This window comes from Eptatretus burgeri, chromosome 13, assembly GCF_056783735.1.
Source record: "Eptatretus burgeri isolate ZD-2024b chromosome 13, Ebu_testis_v1, whole genome shotgun sequence".
In the NCBI taxonomy this organism is placed as follows: Eukaryota; Metazoa; Chordata; class Myxini; order Myxiniformes; family Myxinidae; genus Eptatretus; species Eptatretus burgeri.
This window is the reverse complement of record NC_140973.1, coordinates 45,793,048-45,811,899: the sequence shown is the minus strand read 5'-3', so window position 1 is coordinate 45,811,899 and position 18,852 is coordinate 45,793,048. Positions and strand designations below refer to the sequence as shown.

Here is an 18,852-nt window from a genome sequence, read left to right as displayed (position 1 = left end):
CGAAATGAGTACCAGTGTGCACTGGTAGAGGGGCACTGCATCAGTGATACAGTCACGATTCCAAGAAATGATAGTTCCCCCTCAGCGAAGCTGCCATACGCAAGAAGAAGAAAAATCAAATGAACAAGCACCTCTCGAATAATAATAATCGATAGCGTGATCTCCTCAACCACGAAATGTGCCTCTGTTTTGTGCATTTCCTGATTAAACCGACGAGGACGGGATTCCAAACGGGGTTGGGATGAAGGCGGCAAAAATACAAATGGCACCTTCTGTCCTCGAGCCGGCAAGCTGGGAGTAACAATTCACATTTATTGCCACATCTGATGCAATGGAAATGCTCTCATGGTGGAGGTGCTCCATTTGAAATAGTTTAGTGGATATGTGGAGCTTTTTGATGACGATGGTCTGGAATAAAAAATTTGTATTGGTGTCAAAGCCGGTGACCAATTATAAATTAAAAATGGGATACCAAGGGGAACTTTATTAATAAATCCATGGAGCTTGAGGACCTTGATGGAGTGCGTGTGCAAACCTTGTCTCCCCCATATCATGATTGCACAATTATCTGCTCACAGGTAAACATCACAAGCAATGCAGTGTGGAGAGGTACCCCTGCCCATTGGTGGATATGATGAACCAAGCAGGTGGAGAGTCATCATGGAAAGACGGCTTCAAAGTTCATTGAAAACTTAAAACATCAACAATTAAAAATAAAATAAAAATAATTCTGTCCAATATGAGGGATATGTTATTAATATTAATAATTAATTAATAATATTATTGAATGTATAAATCACAATATGATTCACACATCATTGATCTTGTGTCTTCTTGCTTGATATTTGGGATTTCCTCCCAACGACCTCATGAACGTTTCCTCCTCCTTCCTCATCAGAGTTAAATTTCCATTGTTAAAGTTATTAATTGTGGTGTGAAGTTTACAAGATTTCCCAAACCTGCAGCTCCAGTGGCGCAATCGGTCAGCGCGCGGTACTTATAATCAGTACTTGGGTGATGCCGAGGTTGTGAGTTCGAGCCTCACCTGGAGCAGGTATTTTTATCGATATCTTGTGTGTGTTTTTGAAGTCACCAAACACGACCAAACAGAAGATCGTCACATTTCACTCTTCATCGGATTGATTGTCTTTTTGTCATGTTTCGGTAAGTTTTTGATTCGCGAGTTTATTAGTTTTGAATATCGTGGTGGACGGTTGTTGGATTTTGTGGTGGCAAATACTGAGGGTTTGAAAAGTAGTTTGAAGCTTTTGATTGGTTGAAGTTAATAAGTGGGGGAGGGGGTGGTTCTGCATCAGAGAATTGGGGAACCTTCAACAAGAAAATGCAGAGAGTGCTTGGTATATAATCGAGATATACATATATGTTCACATGTATATTCCCCAGTGAGGTGTCACGGTGGAGGCAGAGACCTGGGTGGTGGAGCAGGGAGATCCGTCGTGGAATTCGGAAGAAGCAGAAGGTCGTCATTAAGGCCAAAATAAGAGGATTAAAGTACGACTCATCGTCGTGTTGGCTTCGTGGTTGGGGTGAATGGCTTGGGATCTTCGGGTCCTGAGTTCGAGCCCTGTTGGCTGCTGAATTAACACCAGGTGGGGTTCACTCAGCCTGTCATTCAACCTTCGGAGGTCGCCGAAATGAGTACCAGTGTACTGGTGAAGGTGCCCAGCATCAGCAGCATCGTTGTGTCCCAACAAAATGACAGCTTCCCAGCAGCTGAGCTGCCTTATGTCAGTGGAAGAAGATGTGTCGGGTAAACAGATGTCGAAAAGAGAATAACTCGGTACCCCACAAGAGAATGTGAAAAACAAATTGCCAAAAATGTGAAACATGACATCACAGCATTCCCAAAGTGTGGAAGGGGTAAATTAATGGGTAATGCAAGTGTGGGCTCTTTGAGGAATTACAAAGGGAGATTGGTTGGTGATGTGAGTGAGATGGCAGCCGTTTATGAAATACAGTGCTGTCGTTATTTTGCTTCAAACGTTACAGAAGGATTTGTCAAGGGATTTTTCAATAGCTGAGAGTATCTATTAAGCAGGTGAGTATGGGCATTGAGATCCAGGTGGAGGAGGGAAGGAAGTGGAGAAGCAGTTTTGGAAAGATGAGGGATGATCAATCTCGAGGACCAGATAACATGCATCCATCCGAGTATTGAGGGTGAGGGAGGTGATGGAGCAGATAAGCAGGATTCTAACCGACATCGAAACAGCTCATTTGGAGTCAGGACAGGTACAGTTCGGTCGATTGAAGAATAATAATTATATTGCATAAATATTTCATAAAGGACCAAGAGAATCATTTGGGAACCATAGACCTATTTGTTTGACTTCAGTTCTGAAGGTGTTGGAGACATTATTTTCGGACCAACAGGGAATCAAACAAAAAATTAAAAACTAATATGTGACTTTGGTAATGGTGGATCGATATAATCTACAAACAAAAAACGAAAAGCACGACGAGGTGGTGAAGCCGTGAAGCTGACCGTCAGTCCGTGTGGACAGGATGCCTTTCAAATCATGTCATGTTTGAACATCAATTCACCAAGACCCTTAAGACCATGAAGCCCCAAAAGACCTTAAATCCGCAAAAGACCCCAAAGACCCAAACCTCACCGAGGCCACAAAAGATCCCAAAGACCTAATATGGCACTGAAGACCCAAAAGTCCCCAAAAGTACCAAAAGACCGTGAAGACCCCAAATCACCGAGGACCACAAATACCTTAAAATCACGGAGGATTCAAAAGACCCTGAAGACGTAAAAGACCCCAAATACCCAACAGACATACAAACAGGGTTGAAAACATAACCTCCGTCCACCTTTATTGGTGGAGGGAATAAACGCACAATCAATCAAATGAACAAGCACCTCTCGAATAATCGATAGTGACATCCTCAATGGCGAAATGTCCCTCTGTTTTGTACATTACCTGATTAAACTGACGAGGACGGGATTCCAAACGGGGTTGGATGGAGGGGGCAAAAATACAAATGGCACCTTCTAGCCTCGAGCCGGCAAATTGGGAGCAACAATTCACATTAATTGCCACATCTGATGCAATTTAAATGCTCTCATGGTGGAGGTGCTCCATTTGAAACAGGTTGGTGGAGAGATGGAGCTTTTTGATGCTGATGGTCTGAAATATTTTTTTATCGGTGTCAAAGCCGGTGACCAATCGTAAATTAATAATGGGATACCAAGGGGAACTTTATTGATAAATCCATGGAGCTTGAGGACCTTGATGGAGTACATGTGCACACCTTGTCTCCCCCATATCATGATTGCACAATTATCATCTGCTCACAGGTAAACGTCACAAGCAATGCAGTGTGGAGAGTTACCCCTGCCCATTGGGAGATATGATGAACCAAGCAGTTGGAGAGTCATCATGGAAAGACGGCTTCAAAGTTCGTTGAAAACTTAAAACATCAACAATTAACAACAAAATAAAAATAATTCTGTCCAATATGAGGGATATGTTATTAATATTAATAATTAATTAATTATGATATTGAATGTATAAATCACAATATGATTCACACATCATTGATCTCGTGTCTTCTTACTTTATATTTGGGATTTCCTCCCAACGACCTCATTAACATTTCCTCCTCCTTCCTCATCACAGTTAAATTTCCATTGTTAAAGTTATTAATTGTGGTGTGAAATTTACAAGATTTCCCAAACCTGCAGCTCCAGTGGCGCAATCGGTCAGCGCGCGGTACTTATAATCAGTACTTGGGTGATGCCGAGGTTGTGAGTTCGAGCCTCACCTGGAGCAGGTATTTTTTATCCGTATCGTGTGTGTGTTTTAGAAGTCACCAAACACGACCAAACAGAAGATCGTCACATTTCACTCTTCATCAGATTGGTTGTATTTTTGCCATGTTTCGGTAAGTTTTTGATTCGCGAATTTATTTGTTATGAATATCGTGGTATGGGGTTGTTGGATTTTGTGGTGGCAAATACTGAGGGTTTGAAAAGTGATTTGAAGCTTTGAATGGGTGAAGTTAATGAGGGGACTCAGGGGGGTCTGCATCGGAGTATGAGGCAACTTTCAACAAGAAAATGGAGAGAGTGCTTGGTATATATATATATATATATATATATATATATATATATATATATATATATATATATATATATATATATATATATATATATATATATATATATATATATATATATATATATATATATGTTCCAGTGAGGTGTCACGGTCGAGGCAGGAAGAGACCAGGGTGGAGGAGCAGGGAGATCCGTCGGGTCATGTGGGAGAAGCAGAAGGTGTTCATTGAGGACCCAATGGGGGAATCAAATAAATAATTATAAACTAATATGTGACTTTCGTTATGGTGTATATATATATATATATATATATATATATATATATATATATATATATATATATATATATATATATATAACAACGAAAAGCACGATGAGGTAGTGAGGCGATGAGGAGGTGAGTCATTGAGGAGGTGAGACAGTGAGGATATGAGGCGGTGAGTGATTGAGGCAGTGAGACAGTGAGGAGATGAGGGGGTGAGTCGTTGAGGAGATGAGGCGGTGAGTCGTGGAGGAAGTGAGGTGATGAGGGGGTGGGTCGTTGAGGCAGTGAGACAGTGAGAAATGAGGCGGTGAGTCGTTGAGGAAGTGAGGTGATGAGGGGCTGAGTCGTTGAGGAAGTTAGGCAGTGAGTCGTTGAGAATATGAGACAGTGAGGAGGTGAGGTGATGAGGCGGTGAGTCGTTGAGGGGTGAGTCGTTGAGGAGATGAGGCGGTGAGTCATTGAGGAAGTGAGGTGATGAGGGGTTGAGTCGTTGAGGAAGTTAGGCAGTGAGTCTTTGAGAAGATGAGACAGTGAGGAGGTGAGGTGATGAGGCGGTGAGTCGTTGAGGTGATGAGGCGGTGAGTCGTTGAGGCAGTGAGACAGTGAGGAGATGAGGCGGTGAGTCATTGAGGAAGTTAGGCAGTGAAGCTGTCCATCAGTCTGTGAAGACCATATGTTGATTAATGAAGTCCTGTTTAAACGTTGATTCACCAAGTCCCTTAAGACCCCTAAAGCCCAAAAGACCCTGAAGACCCCAAAGACTCAATAGACTCTGAACACCCCAAAGTTACTGAGGACACAAAAGACCCCGAAGACTCAAAAGACCCCGAAGACCTAAAAGTCCCCGAGGACCCAAAAGATCCTGATGACCGAAAAGTCACCAAGTTCCGAAAATATCTGAAAGACCCGAAATCCTCCAAAGACCCAAAAGACTCGAAAGACCCAAAAAACAACAAAAACCCCAAAATACCCTGACGACTCAAAATAACCCAAAGACCCAAAAGACCTCAAAGACACAAAAGTCCCTGAATACCCAAAAGACTCTGAAGACCGAAATCACCCTGAAGACCCAAAAATACCCGAAAGACACAAAATAACCCAAAGACCCAAAAGTCACCAAAAAACTAAAATACCCCAAAGACCCCAAAGTTCCTGAAGACCCAAAGGTCCCTGAGGATTCAAAAGACCCCAAAGACCCAAAAGTTCCTGAAGACCCAAAAGTCCATGAGGACCCAAAAGACTCCAAAGACCCAAAAGACACTGAAGACCCAAAAAGACAATGAAGATGCAAAATACCCTGAAGACCCCAAAGATCCAAAACTCCCCAAATACTCAATAGTCCCAAAAGACCCCATAGACTCAAAAGACTCCGAAGAGCCAAAAGACCCTGAAGACCCAAAATACCCAAAATACCCCCAAAGACCCTGAAAACTCAACAGACATATAAAGAGGGTTGAAAACTTAAACTCCGTCCACCTTTCGGGGTGAAGGGAAAAACGTACAATTAATCAAATGAACACCAGCCTGGTGTTGGTTTGTGGTTCGGGTGGTGGCTTGGGACCCTCGGGTCCTGAGTTCAAGCCCCGTTGGCCGCTGAATGAATACACCAGGGAGTTGACTCAGCCTGTCATCCTTCCGAGGTCGGCGAAATGAGTACCAGTGTGCACTGGTAGAGGGGCACTGCATCAGTGATACAGTCACGATTCCAAGAAATGATAGTTCCCCCTCAGCGAAGCTGCCATACGCAAGAAGAAGAAAAATCAAATGAACAAGCACCTCTCGAATAATAATAATCGATAGCGTGATCTCCTCAACCACGAAATGTGCCTCTGTTTTGTGCATTTCCTGATTAAACCGACGAGGACGGGATTCCAAACGGGGTTGGGATGAAGGCGGCAAAAATACAAATGGCACCTTCTGTCCTCGAGCCGGCAAGCTGGGAGTAACAATTCACATTTATTGCCACATCTGATGCAATGGAAATGCTCTCATGGTGGAGGTGCTCCATTTGAAATAGTTTAGTGGATATGTGGAGCTTTTTGATGACGATGGTCTGGAATAAAAAATTTGTATTGGTGTCAAAGCCGGTGACCAATTATAAATTAAAAATGGGATACCAAGGGGAACTTTATTAATAAATCCATGGAGCTTGAGGACCTTGATGGAGTGCGTGTGCAAACCTTGTCTCCCCCATATCATGATTGCACAATTATCTGCTCACAGGTAAACATCACAAGCAATGCAGTGTGGAGAGTTACCCCTGCCCATTGGGAGATATGATGAACCAAGCAGGTGGAGAGTCATCATGGATAGACGGCTTCAAAGTTCATTGAAAACTTAAAACATCAACAATTAAAAATAAAATAAAAATAATTCTGTCCAATATGAGGGATATGTTATTAATATAAATAATTAATTAATGATATTATTGAATGTATAAATCACAATATGATTCACACATCATTGATCTTGTGTCTTCTTGCTTTATATTTGGGATTTCCTCCCAACGTCCTCATTAACATTTCCTCCTCCTTCCTCATCAGAGTTAAATTTCCATTGTTAAAGTTATTAATTGTGGTGTGAAGTTTACAAGATTTCCCCAACCTGCAGCTCCAGTGGCGCAATCGGTCAGCGCGCGGTACTTATAATCAGTACTTGGGTGATGCCGAGGTTGTGAGTTCGAGCCTCACCTGGAGCAGGTATTTTTATCGATATCTTGTGTGTGTTTTTGAAGTCACCAAACACGACGAAACAGAAGAACGTCACATTGAAGTCTTCACTTTCTTGTTCTTCATCGGATTGATTGTATTTTTGTCATGTTTCGGTAAGTTTTTGATTCGCGAATTTATTTGTTATGAATGTCGTGGTGGACGGTTGTTGGATTTTATGGTGGCAAATCCTCAGGGTCTGAAAAGTGATTTGGAGCTTTGAATGGGTGAAGTTCATAAGTGGTTCTGCATCAGAGAATTGGGGAACCTTCAACAAGCAAATGCAGAGAGTGCTTGGTATATAATATATACATATATGTGCACATATATATTCCCCAGTGAGGTGTCACGGTGGAGGCAGAAAGAGACCTGGGTGGTGGAGCAGGGAGATCCGTCGTGGAATTCGGAAGAAGCAGAAAGCATTTATGAATATGAATTTCTGAATTCCAAAAAAACCAGGACGAAAGTATGACTCCTGTCATTGTCGGGGAAAGTCCATGGTGTTGGCTCACTGGTCAGTGTAAAGGGTTTGGGATGTTCGGGTCCTGAGTTCGAGTCCTGTTGGCTGCTGAATTAACACCAGGTGGGGTTTGCTCAGCCTGTCATCCTTCCGAGGTCGGCAAAAAGAGTTATTGTGTGCTCGTGTCGGGACCAACATGAGCAGCATCCTCGTGCCCCAATAAAATGATAGCTTCCTGACTGCCAAGCTGCCTCTTGAAATCAGAAGAACAAGAAGAGTAAGGTTAAACGGAGGCTTGGAAAGAAAACTCGGCAGGCTTAAAGAGAAGATAAAAAACATCTTGTTAAACCTCACGTCATGGTATTCCTTCAGTGTATAAGTGGTAAATAGATGGTTAATACAAGTGTGGGATCTTCATGGAATAGCACAGAGAGATTGGTTTGTGACGTCGGTGAGATTGCAGCAGTTTATTACATTCAATACTGTCGTTATTTTGCTTCAAAAGTTACAGAACTGTCAAGGGATTTGTCAATAGCTGAGAGTATCTATTAAGGAGGTGAGGGTGTGCATTTAGATCCAGGTTGAGGAGGGAAGGAAGTAAAGAAGTAGTTGGGAAAGATGAGGGATGATCAAACTCCAGCACCAGATAACATGCATCCAAGAGTATTTAGTTGGGCAGCTAAATCACCCCCACGTGCACCCCCCCCCCCAGAGTACTTATGCAAACATACTTTTTTAGAAACCTTAAGGTGTCTAGTTAACATTTTTAGATGTTAACAAGAAAATTAGTTTGGTCTTGGGTTTTATTTGGCTGCCATCTTGGATTTTGACATGCCCAATTGTCGAAAACCAGAAATTTTCATAAATTTTGAATCAAATGGACGAGAAACACAGGGCAGTTTCTCAATGGGATCTGCTTTGGTCCTGCTAAATGATGTAAAATTCCCATAATTATTAATACCAGTCACATGCAAGATACAGTTGGGGTAAGAGACTTTTTTTTTAGCTTGAGAGTCAACTGGACTTTCAATGCTCAGGCGTTTTTTTTTTTCCTTCAGGCGTAGTTGGGTTAGTTTCCACTTGACGATGATGTGAACCCTCCACAAAATAAGCAATATGTGTATCTACATTCTACAGATTTGTTTCTCACCATCACCATTGCATGCACCTGAAACCAGAAGAAAATATGATGAAGCATTTGAGGAAAAATCATTTACAGAGGTAACAATGCTGTTGGTCAGTTTAGATATAGTGAATGACCACCGCTGTCTCAACAGACACAAGTCAGTTAGGCCCATACAATGATACAACTACAGGGTGCCCCACAGAAAACCAGGAAATTTGGTACACTTTTATTTAAAACAAAACAAAAGCAAACTTAGATGTCGTGTAAAACAAAGATACACTTTATTTTCAAACAAAACAAAAGCAAACTTAGATGTAGTGTAAAATAAAGATACACTTTTATTTAAAACAAAACAAAAGCAAACTTAGATGTCATGTAAAACAAAGATACACTTTATTTTCAAACATAACAAAAACAAGCAGTCATAGACTGGTACTTACGAAATCGTCAACTTGACCTCTGACCTTGTCTAATAAAAGCTGTCTCTCGAGAAGGTAGCGACGCAAACCAGAAGTTTCTACGATGATTCTGTACCAAACCATCAAAAATCGTAACGTTGACCGAAGCAAAAATCTCCATTTCTCCACGCAATTATTTAATATTATTTTATCAAAGTCACAAAACCGTAATATTCGGCCATCCACCAACAATCTTTACATAATCCAACAGCTTAGCAAGTCAGGAATGCGACGATAACCTTTATTGGGATAAAAAAATGACTTTTAAACACCATCTTTATCGAAAACCCCATCAGCGCGCACACGGAAAACCTTTACGTGATCAACGATGCCTCTGCTCGAGCGCGCTGCACAACGTGATGAGCCATGATGCGGCGAGTGAAATATTTTTTATACAATCTTAAAAAGTCTCCAAAACATCCGATTTTTACCAGAATTTCGACAACCGAGTTTTAAGCGTCCTAAGCGATCACAAAAACCGAAGACAAAATTAAAATCGAAGTTAAAACGAACTCGTAATGTCGAGCGAAGCAAAAACACTCCATTTCTCCACATGAATTTACGGAATTATGTTTGACCTCACTGTGACCTTGACCTTTGACAGATTTTGACCAAAATCTAATCAGCGCTAGCTATCGCCCTCCTGAATCACGTCGTGTAATTTGACATTGGTAGCTTCTTCTGTTCTCGAGTTATCGTGCCTAGAATCAAACACACAAACACACACACAAACAAACACACAAACAAACACACAAACAAACAAACAGAGGATGGAAGTCATCAATATACTTACGAAATCTAAAGATTTCACAAGTAACGAACGTTAGATGTAGTGTTCAAAGTGCTTTCCGTGGGCCGCTGAGCAATGGCGGAGACGGTTTAACCAACTTCCAGTCGCCCTTTGGATAACTTCATGCGGGATATTGTTCCAAGCTTCCGTCAACACAGTTTTCATGGATTGAATGTCTGTGACCTCTCTCCTCTGTAGTTGAAGTTGATGTAACAGTACACCCCAAATGCTAAAATCCATTACGTTGAGGTCTGGAATTTTGGATGGCTATTCGTTAGGTTCAATAAAGTCAGGAGTATTGACTCTGAGCCAGGCAACAGTGTCCGTGGCTGTGTGAGCCTTTGCTCCATCCTGTTGCCATGTCCATTCATCTCCTCTCATGACTTGGTTTATGTCGTGGAACATTTGGGTGCACATTTCATCTCTATACACGAGCTGATTCACTGGTTTTTTTTCTTTCTTCAGTATGATGTTCTTGTCCAGCAGCATCCCCTTCAACAAATCGCAACTCTGTTTTACCATGCCAGGAGACTGCACCGTAGCACATGATTGAAGGCTGTTGTTAATCAATCTCCACCAGCAGATCATCCTCGGAAATGTTTGTTTTAACCTGCACAGCACGATAAATGCGATCATTCTGACGGTTGAGAGGTGCATGAAGACTGAAACTTGCTTCATCGGAAAACCACACCTGCTTCCACTTCTCGTGTCCTTCAAAACGGTTTATCAATGCCTGACATTTTTGTTCTCGTGCTTGTTGATGTGTTTTTGTAAGAATATTGCATTTAATTCTTCTATAGCACTTTAAGTCAGATTTTTGAAGAATGCGAAAGACTGTCCCTTTTGATAACTGTAGCTCCCGGCAGATTTCATGTTGATTGGAATGTCTTGGTGGTGTGACAGCAAGATCTATCACAGCCCGTTTGGTAGGTGAATCAATTTTCTTGGTTGTGCCAGATCCACCTCGACGCACTTTGGCAGTAGGTGACCCTTCCCTTTTAAGTACAGCTGCAACACCCATAAACTGATTTTTAGTTATTGAATTAAAAAACTCCGGCAAAATTTTATGGCATTTCTTCAGTCCCCAAGTTGGATGTTCTTTCTTAAAGAGAACAATCACCTCAAGTTGAAAATTTGATAACTGCTGCATTCTGAAATAAAATATAAAAAATGATTAGAAAATTTATATGTTAGTTTATTGATATGGTAAAATATGGCAAAATAAATCTCAAAATCTCAAATTTCCTGGTTTTCTGTGGGGCACCCTGTAGGAGCACCCGCTCCCTACGGGAGCCATCAAGGGGGTCATGTTATTATATTTATGCCTATTTTACTCCAAGGGGTCCCAGGATTACACACCCAAAAAATGGTTGCAATCGGTTCAGTTGTTTTTGCGGTACCTGGGAACAGACAGACGGACAGACGGTGAATTATAGTAAGATGCAAAAAAATCTTAGCACCTAAACAAACAGAAAGTATTATTTAGTGTTCTCGGAAGGTAAGGTAAGTATAACACAGCAACAATGGGAAACAGCATAAATTCCTCTTATTGTATTTGATTTATAATGCAAGTTCCAGGATCTTATCACTTAATCAAGCTGTCATTTTGGGGTACTTCTACTCCATACATAAGGTGAGTGAGACTTTTCTTACCCAGGCCCAAGATGGACTAAGAGTTCTCAGAAGACTGACAAACATGTCACAAGGTTACAAAATTTTACAAGGAATGACCATTGCTAACACAGTTATCAGATGCCAGGGATACCTAGGAGTTATCAGATGCCAGAGATACCTGGGAGGACTTCACTCCACATTCTGAAACCTCCATGTGCACACACACACACACACACACACACACACACACACACACACACACACACACACACACACACACACACACACACACACACACACACACACACACACACACACACACGACGGTGGATACTTCGAGACTTGGGAGGGATCTGTTCCACCTTCTGAAACCCGCAGATGCAATAAAACTTCCGCTTGGTCCGTGAATCATGACCCCTTACCGATATGAAGGTGGAAACTTTGAGCCCACATTGGGCGGACTTCATTCCACATTCTGAAACCCCATATGTGGACACACACATACACACACACACACACACACACACACACACACACACACACACACACACACACACACACACACACACACACACACACACACACACACACACACACACACACACACACACACACACATAGCCTTTTATTAGTATAGATTAATGTAACATATATATATATATATATATATATATATACATATATATATATATATATATATATATATATATATATATATATATATATATATATATATATATATATATATATATATATATATATATATATATATATATATATATATATATACTAGCGATACCCGTGCACATGCACGGGATAGCAGTACAACATAGCTGGTAGGAGATGACAGACCGTACACGGGGAATGACAAAAATATGCATTGTGCAAAATGCAAGTGGTACTATGGAACGCCAAGACTTTCCAAACATTGTCGGCATGTCCGCTAAGTGCCACAGCAATTTCATAGGGATCGTGTGACAGCGAGCGGAGTTTTTAGTGTACAAGCTTGGTATTATAATAGAGATTATTTCGCAATCCTCTGGTACCTGCCCTGACTCCAGATGAGCTGTTACGATATCGGTTAGAATCCCGCTTATCTGCTCCATCACCTCCCTCAATTAGTAGGGCTGCTAAATAGCCCCCATGCGCACCTCCCTGAGTACGAAAGAAAACATACTTTTTCAGAAACCTTAAGGTGTCTAGTTAACATTTTTAGATGTTAACAAGAAAATTAGGTTGGTCTTGGATTATATTTGGCTGCCATCTTAGATTTTGACATGCCCAAATCTCGAAAAACAGAAATTTTCATAAATTTTGAACCAAACATGCTAGAAATACAATTGAAACATCTATTCCATACAATTTTGACATGACAAATTTATTTATAATATCATTTTTAATACTTGATAATGCTTTATGGGTCATACTTCTCAAAATGGTGAAAAAAACATGAAAAAACATAAGGAATCATATATATGCCTGATCTTGGGTCCATGGTGGTTAATTGCCACATATAAACTGATCAACAACATTGTAACTCTTATTTCATATTGTATAGACCTTACTTACTGGCATCTGATAACTTGTTGTGACATGTTTGTCAGTCTTCTGAGAACTCTTAGTCCATCTTGGGCCTGGGTAAGAAAAGTCTCACTCACCTTATGTATGGAGTAGAAGTACCCCAAAATGACAGCTTGATTAAGTGATAAGATCCTGGAACTTGAATTATAAATCAAATACACCTTCATTTTGGTAAGGGGTCACGATTCATGGACGAAGCTGTGAAGTTTTCTGTTTTCAAAGTTTTGCGCCGAGGGTTCTCTTTAGGATCATTACTGAGCCCAGGACGGCTTCCAACTATTGTTCGTTTGTTGTGATATTCCCAGGGATGGTTTTTAATATCTCTGTGAGGTTCTACTTCATCATTCGCAGGAGGTTCTTGATCATCACTGGAACAACTTTGGCATTCTTCAGCTTCCAGGATCTTTTCACTTCCTGCTTGAGGTCTTGGTATTTGGTCATTTTCTTGATGTCTGTGTCGTTAGTCCAAAATCACCGGTATTAACACCTCAATTGGCAACGCCTTCTCTTTTTTTTTGCACCTAAATATGATATCTGGTCGCAACGCTTTGTTTTTGATGTCCACACCCGATGGGATCATTAGGTCATACGTGAGTGGTACTTCAATGTTTTCAGTCATTGCTTTTGGTTCATTTTCCCACAATTTTTCTGGAATTGGAATATCAAAGTTTTTGCAGATGTGCCAGCGGTTAACTTTACAAACTCCGTTGTGTCGTTGTGTGCACAGCTGTTCTGACACGTTTTTTTTTAAGCATTACAATTCCCATGTTTTTAGCGCATGCCATGTTAAGGTATATAAAGCAGCTTGGTATGTCCTTCCATCACGGCATGGCATTCCAATAACAAAATATATAACAAAAACAATGATGAGATTGTAAGAAAGCATATATGAATTAATACTAATGATATTTATACTAATAATAAAACAATTGGCAAAATCACGGCATATGGCAAAATTAGAAATGAACATATAATTCCCGCGTTGGCCACAAACACATCTGGGTTTCGTGAAAGGCAAGCTAATGCTCAAGCAGTGCAGCAGGCGGGAATGCTGCAAGGCCATAAAGACCAATGAAAATTTGGTCCATCAGACCAACGGGCCCACTCGTGGTAAAACCATTTAACTTGGTACACATGTTGATGCTGACAAAAGATGTAAATTTGGATATCGTACCATTTCAGATATCACCCATGGCGGTTGTGGCGGCCATTTCCTCCATAACGATCTATATCTCGGAAACTATGACAGCTAGAAGTTCGATTCTGGTGTCTACAGTCTACATATTGGTTTTTGGGCCATACAATCCAGAGAATGAAGTTTCTACTGCATAAAATCAGCACATATGCCAGTTTTAAAGATGGCAGCTTCATCCAGTCACTGAACATAGTTGGAAATCGACACGAACAAACTCAACACCCAATATTCTGAGAGCAAATAAATCAGAGCACCGAAGACTTCGTTCTTCTGCTAAGTTAAAGTTGTGGGGTATTTTAGAAGTCAATAAATCCATTTTTTCATTATCGTTAAACGACAGAACCGAATATTCAAAGATGAATCGCATGGAACCATGAGGAGACAACCATCCTCGTGGAGACTTTGAGGATACATTGTGCTCGTTTTCACATTGCTGGTTTAGCATGAGCCGCCAAACTTCCACAGTGCTGTGAATGTCAGCTCGGCTTTCAGGAATTTTTAGCTTCCTTTACACCCTTTACTGCATCCACAGCGCAAAAGTTCTATGCATACTTTGCTTGCCTCAGGTAGGGTGCTCCAAACAACATGCTATTTTCCATCATTAGTCCCGATCCAACACCAACCTTCAGGCTTGGGAAGCTTGGGCAATGGCTCAATTGCTTGGCTCCAGAAATGCCCAGCCTGGTCCACAGCTCTCGTCGCGTGCTGAAGAAGAGCGCCTGTGTTAGTGGAATACTTATCACATATCAGCCTTTAGTCGCAAACAAGTCCAGTCCAGCTTCATTTATACGATATCTATAACTTGTCTTGTCATATAAAAGAATGACCGATCTTGAGAATGCGTTCATAGCAGCATCTACCATCTGTCTCCCATGCTCTCCTTTTGCCTCTCCCAACAAAGCAGTGGAAAGTATCACATCTGGTAAAAGTGTGATACATCGGTCATGCAAAAAACTTGGCCTGACCAATCTCGGCATAGATCTTGTTTGCAGGAACCAATCGAAAATTATTTCCTGTGCCGAAAGTCACCCATAATGCAGTTAATGACGTGATCAGCAGTGCAAATATGTAAACAGACAGCACAACGTCACTGTCAACAATGCGGAAGAGAATAGTATCATACTGCTTTGGTAGCATCAGCAACATGGACCATCATGTGGCTATCCATCTCCTCATGTGAACAGAGGGCTAGTCCATTGGTGTTCCTCGGGTGCTGACAAACTATATTTTCCTGCAGCATGCTGATGACTTGATTTCCGGTTGATATTGTAAGAACTTCCCTGCTCAAAAACGCAAATAGCTCTTTCTTGTTGTCAGTGAGTCTCAAAAACTCACCCCAGTTTTAGGGAACTGAGCTTTTCACCTCTACATGACAACAAATTCCTTTACCTAATTTCTCTCGTGTTTGCTTCTTTAGTATATCGGGTCTGTAGTCATCCCACACAACAACTACTCTTTGTACCTTTTGCAGCTGCGACTTCACGAAAGGAAGGAAGACATCCTATGAATATTCTTGAAATGTCTTGCCTGGTCCAGGCCTCACTCAACATGCTCACAATTGCTGGTCCATCTAATACGATAACCTCAACATCTTGATTCACTTCCTCTTCCTCCATCATTGCATCCTCAAGGCAGCGAACGATGTCTGATTTCATGCCCAGCCTGAGTTTTCCTCAATCAGACAATGATAGGGGGACATGACTGATTTTCGTGGGAAAAAAATTCTTAAAGATTCCCATTGCGAGCTTGAGATGCAAGGTAAACCATTGAAAAAAGGTTACGGTCACTTTTCAGCACAGAGACAAGTTCATGACTTTTTGACTTCCGACATGTCAGTCTCATACTGAAGAGAGGAAACAGGTTCTTATTTACCATTGTAGCAAGTGAAGTTGTCCTCTTAACAAGGCGTCCATTGGAAAACGTGTTATACTGTTCTCATCCCACCCTCTCGATTTGATACACGGTGGCCACAACGCGGACTTATCCATGATGTCTCATAGATCCAGAACTAGCAAGTTGCACTGTTTTCGAGGAATTGTTTTCTGTATTCGTCAATTGTAGATTTCAATGCCTTTACATCTTGTAGGAATACTTTCTGCACCCTCTGGCATTGATCATGGTGGTGGACGTCTGGTGTGGTCTGTGTACAATCAAGTGAAGTTTCAAAGTCGTTGATGAGATGAGCCATTTTCGGCCCGCTCACCATCCATCTCTGAAGAGCCGCAGGTGATTCAGTTAAGCCAACAGCTCCACCATCATCCTTTACCATGGTGCTATTCAACTCATGTGCTTGGTCAATGGCCAGTTTTGAGAAAGTGTGAATGGTTTTTTTTGTTTTGTTTTTTTTACTGTGAAATGTCCTTTCAAGAATGACACAAAGACAGTCGGATGAAAATGAGACAAGGTCACCAGGTCTTGGAGGTGAACTGATATCCATTGATGGAAGTGATCAAGGTCGAAGAACCAAAGGTTTTTTAAAAAAAATGAAAGACCACTACTGTATTTTCTTTCCTCTGAATTATGAGAATTTACATACCTTCATTGGGCGGTGCACATTAGACCTCCACTGCGATCGCTGCAAACGAAACATGCATTACCTCGTTTGAGTTGTAATGAAAATGTACCTTTGTTTCCTCAAAACGGTGCCTTTATTTAATGATAGAAGACACATTGTTCAGTCTTCAAATGTACATCAGAGGCAGCTCTGACCAATCAGAGCTATGCAGAGCGAAAAAGATAGCGGCAATTTCTGCACGACTGGAGGGAAATACAAATTTCACATAAATGTAAAAGGGTTGCTTTTATATTTTTTTTTAATGAAACACCCTGAATCTTACAAAAACGAGGAAAAGGTGATGCCAGTTTAATTTCCTCTTTATCCCTTGAAATTCATCGGCTTGTCTCGCATAACTTAGTTGTGTTTTTTTTACGCTGCTAAGGAACTTATCTTGGCACATATTTAGAGCATCGCGGAAAACGAATAGAATTCACAGAATCGGTGACTTGAAACATAAAACTGAGTCTGACACGGAAAAAAACGGAATGCAGTAAATCACAGAAATAAGTCGATTAAGTCCAACTACAAGTAAAATGTTCACTATTTTGACTGAGTGTGTGTGCGTGTGTGTGTGTGTGTGTGTGTGTGTGTGTGTGTGTGTGTGTGTGTGTGTGTGTGTGTGTGTGTGTGTGTGTGATTCTCCACAGACTTGATTTAATTCCCACAGCTAATTACGAAAAGTAGTAAAACAAATAAATAAATGCACTGCAATTTTATGCACAAGGATACAGACTATACTCGATACCTTCTACAGCGGGGCACAAGTACAGCCAATAATCCACTCGCATCAATCATCTATAGTCAATACGTTCTACAGCGGGGCACAAATACAGCCAATAATCCACTCGCATCAATCATCTATAGTCAATACCTTCTACAGCGGGGCACAAACACAGCCAATAATCCACTCACATCAATCATCTACAGTCAATACCTTCTACAGCGGGGGGAAAAAACACAGCCAATAATCCACTCGCATCAATCATCTATAGTCAATACCTTCTACAGCGGGGCACAAGTACAGCCAATAATCCACTCGCATCAATCATCTATAGTCAATACCTTCTACAGCGGGGCACAAATACAGCCAATAATCCACTCGCATCAATCATCTATAGTCAATACCTTCTACAGCGGGGCACAAACACAGCCAATAATCCACTCACATCAATCATCTATAGTCAATACCTTCTACAGCGGGGGGAAAAAACACAGCCAATAATCCACTCGCATCAATCATCTATAGTCAATACCTTCTACAGCGGGGCACAAGTACAGCCAATAATCCACTCGCATCAATCATCTATAATCAATACCTTCTACAGCGGGGCACAAGAACAGCCAATAATCCACTCGCATCAATCATCTATAATCAATACCTTCTACAGCGGGGCACAAACACAGCCAATAATCCACTCGCATCAATCACAGCTGGACATCACTGTGAATCTCAATATTGATTACTGCCACTAAATACTGTACTGAATAAAATCCCAACAAACAATCTTTGAAGAGCCCAGTGAAAGTGAAATTCGTTTTGAAAAGTTTGAAATTGGCTGTGCATGTGCTTCGTGTATCGACGGTACAGAAATTGATATTGATGGTATACCTTGTGCATCAAATTGTGGTGCTTTGACCTCCACCACCGAAGGTGGACAGAGGTTATGTTTTCACCCCTGTCTGTCCCTCTGTCTGTCTGCATCTTTTTTTAATGTTGTAAAGTTGTAAACTCCATTCAAAGACTACCTGGATAATACTCAATGAGGGCACGACTTAAATAAAAGAACAGCTTAGATAGAAGAGTGAAGAAAGAGAGAATAGTCTTAGACTTTTTGAGGAAGTACAAAATCTACTTCTTTTTTTTTTGAAGGTCATAAGTGTTTGGAAAGACATGAGAAGGTAAAAAGTTCCAGAGTTTGGCAGTAAAGGGGAAGAAACAAACATCGTAATGGCCCACCCTTGAGTGGCCAATGGCCACACACTACTCGTGTGATGTGGTGGCTTGCTGGGT

The 18,852-nt window shown here is 41.1% G+C and overlaps 1 long non-coding RNA gene and 3 other non-coding genes across 5 annotated transcripts in view; 3 read left to right on the top strand and 1 right to left on the bottom strand.

The window, feature by feature from the left end:
- The first annotated feature begins 964 nt into the window (after window positions 1-964).
- On the top strand, window positions 965-1,053 carry TRNAI-UAU (transfer RNA isoleucine (anticodon UAU)). Its single transcript is given in 2 exon segments — window positions 965-1,002; window positions 1,018-1,053. It is a non-coding gene; the product is annotated as a tRNA-Ile (tRNA).
- Window positions 1,054-3,711: 2,658 nt separating this feature from the next.
- TRNAI-UAU (transfer RNA isoleucine (anticodon UAU)) lies at window positions 3,712-3,800 on the top strand. Its single transcript is given in 2 exon segments — window positions 3,712-3,749; window positions 3,765-3,800. It is a non-coding gene; the product is annotated as a tRNA-Ile (tRNA).
- A 3,161-nt stretch (window positions 3,801-6,961) lies between these two features.
- TRNAI-UAU (transfer RNA isoleucine (anticodon UAU)) lies at window positions 6,962-7,050 on the top strand. Its single transcript is given in 2 exon segments — window positions 6,962-6,999; window positions 7,015-7,050. It is a non-coding gene; the product is annotated as a tRNA-Ile (tRNA).
- A 938-nt stretch (window positions 7,051-7,988) lies between these two features.
- LOC147014368 (uncharacterized) overlaps window positions 7,989-18,852 on the bottom strand; it is a 51,375-nt gene continuing 40,511 nt past the window's right edge. Inside the window, exons 2-4 of one of the 2 annotated variants that reach the window (XR_015050750.1) lie at window positions 14,908-14,989; window positions 11,254-11,294; window positions 7,989-8,688 (exon numbers count right to left, since the gene is read on the bottom strand). This is a non-coding gene — a long non-coding RNA (uncharacterized LOC147014368). Of the gene's footprint in view, window positions 8,689-9,086; window positions 9,175-11,253; window positions 11,295-14,907; window positions 14,990-18,852 lie in introns of both variants that reach the window. The other variant, XR_015050749.1, reaches the window with a different exon arrangement.